Genomic DNA, 2,438 nt, shown 5'->3' with positions numbered 1-2,438 from the left:
AGGGATGTTTCCACCCTAGCAAGTGTCCTCCTGGGCATCCAGACAGGCACTTGGTTATCCCAGGTGTCCAAGGTGTCTTGCCAGACGTGGCCTCTCCATGAAGAGCTCCTGGGGCTGGAGGAGACACCTGGGCGTTCTCCTGCTGAACCCTCTGTGGTCCAGGCAGTGCAGGTGCCAGAACATCTTCTTGAGGCGTGCTTGGCTTTCCTGGGAGGATTAAGATTCTTCCCTGCAGGATTTCACCTCAGATCCTGCCCTTGGCAAGTGAGGACATGGCTCAGACCGGGCTCTGGGCTGGTGGAGGGCGAGGAATGTCCTCTGTCTAGACGGATGGCTGTGCCTCAGGAAGCAGGAGGTTTTGGGAGCAGCCTCATGTCTCCCTCAGGGCAGGGCTCAGGTGCACCTGACCACTGCTGTTTCCATCCCATGGAGACTCCTCCAGGCAGCCCAGCAGCAGCAGGAACTGAGATGCTCCAAAGACAAGAGGATCCAAGGAATACCTGCACCTTTCCCAGCTCCGTCTCGCGCCTGGCTTGGGTCCCTGTTGCATCCCTGCTGCCTGGAGATGCCGGCAGCACCTTCTGGCTCCTCGCCAGGGATGAGTCTTGATGCTTTTTTGCCTCCAAGGTGCCTTTGCCGTGCTCGGCCGGAGAAGCGGTGCCAGAAAGATGCACGTGAGGAGCTGCCACTTAATGGCTTCAACTGCAGAGCTCGTAATTGTGGCACAAAGAGAAGGAAAAAGTCAGGAAAGAAGGAAAAATGCTTTTTTTTGTCCTTGATGCGCACTGAGCTGCGTGTCCCACCTGCATGAGCTGGTTCTGGGGGGACGGGGGCAGCGTGAGGAGGAGCCGGTCTGTGATTCCCCCCCCAAAAGGGCGCTGGGGGGGTTCCACCTCCTGCCGTGAGCTCCTCCAGGAGACGCCATTTCCTTCCACCTCTGGGAGCTCCAGAGGAGAAGGGTTTCGCTCAGGAAGTTGGAGCAGCCGTGTTATTTATAGCAGAATTATTTGTTTGGACGTGAATAACCTCGGCGTCCGTTGGCAGCAAGTCGGAGATCAGCTTCCCTGTCTTCCCTGCCTGCTGCCTTCCTGCACCTTCGCCGCCTGGGGAGACCCTGTTGGATCCAGGGGTGTCCTCCCGGGCTGGATCCCTTCTTCCCTGTACCCCTGCCCATCCTGGGGTATCCTGCACCCTCCTAGGGTGTGTCCCCACACCGGTTATCCCACGCCATCCTGGCTGATCCATGGCAGTGGTGGATTAGCTGGCACACACAGCCCAGAAATCCTCTTTAAAAGCACCTCCCTGTGTGGTTTGGGTGTTTTGTGTCCCCCCCCACCCCAAAAAAAAAAAAAAAAAGCTGATGCACCCCCATTCTTCAGCACAGGTTTATGACAAAGACCCCAGCGTGTGTTGAGCTGCATCTTACTCATTTTGCTGGTTCCCCCATTTCAGCTCTGGAGTGCAGTCATCCCCTCAGCCTTTCACTGATGGAAACTTGGTTTCGGTGCCAAGATAGAGGCAGCAGAACCTGAAACTATTTTTCCAAAGCGCTGGAAACATTGTGCGGCTCCAGCGGCCGTAGGGGAGGCGGGATGGAAACGGTCACATCAGGTTGGTTTACCTCTGATCCCAGTTTTCCAGAGATAAGGGTCGAGTCCCCTGCATCGTTCTGCGACAGGAGTGGGTTTGGTTGTCGCTTCGCTGTGAGGGTTTTTTGGGCTTAAGCTGAATCATCTCATTTTGGCTGAGCCAAGGACCCTCAGAAGATGAATGGATTTCTCCACCACGCTTCCCCGCACTCCTTTTCATTGTCAGAGCAGTGAAAAGATTCCTTGGAGTAATGAGGAATCTAACCCTTCATTTTCCTTTTCCTTTTTCCTTTAAAATTAGGGGAGAGGGCTCATTCCTGCTGTTCAGCTGAGAGTCCACGTGAAACAAACCCTCCCAGAGTGCAGTGCAGGGTTGGGTAATGCCGTGTGTAACCCTGACTGGAGCATCCCCCTGACAGCCAAACAGAGAAGAAAACATTTCTTTTTTTTCTTTTTTTTTTTTTTTCCCTTTTTTTTTTTTTAAATTTTTTTTTTTTTAAAGGAGATGTGCAGTCTGTTTGTGGAGGGTTTGGAAAATCCTCTGGAGCTCCTTTGCATGTGCGTGCAATCCTCAGGCATACTTGGTGTGACCGTCCTCTCTGCTCAGCTAAAGGTCACGCTCTTGGAGGGTTTCCCAACGTGTATCGTCTGCCGCGATTATTTTTTTTTCCTTAGGAAAAAAAAAAAGAAAAATGCTGGGTTTCCCAGCCACGCTTCGTTATTTTCCAGTTTGTGGAAGAGCTCTTGTGGAGGGATCTGTGTTTGCACCGGTGAGCCTGTCCCTCTGGAGCCGCCTCCGGCACAGGGGGAAGGGCTTTGCCTGTTTTTTTTTTTTTTTTTTTTTTTTTT

The 2,438-nt window shown here is 52.9% G+C and overlaps 1 long non-coding RNA gene across 1 annotated transcript in view; it reads right to left on the bottom strand.

Annotated features, from left to right (window-relative positions):
* LOC114071806 overlaps nt 1-1,832 on the bottom strand; it is a 3,473-nt gene extending 1,641 nt beyond the window's left edge. Inside the window, exon 1 of the long non-coding RNA XR_003574091.1 lies at nt 1,622-1,832. This is a non-coding gene — a long non-coding RNA (uncharacterized LOC114071806). The remainder of the gene's footprint in view (nt 1-1,621) is intronic.
* Between the last annotated feature and the right edge of the window lie 606 nt (nt 1,833-2,438).

The sequence above is a fragment of the Empidonax traillii genome, unplaced genomic scaffold, assembly GCF_003031625.1.
Source record: "Empidonax traillii isolate 1590-97213 ecotype Southwest subspecies unplaced genomic scaffold, ASM303162v1 scaffold2295:size37475, whole genome shotgun sequence".
Classification (NCBI taxonomy): Eukaryota; Metazoa; Chordata; class Aves; order Passeriformes; family Tyrannidae; genus Empidonax; species Empidonax traillii.
The sequence above is the reverse complement of the archived record's forward strand: the minus strand, read 5'-3'. Positions and strand labels throughout refer to the sequence as shown.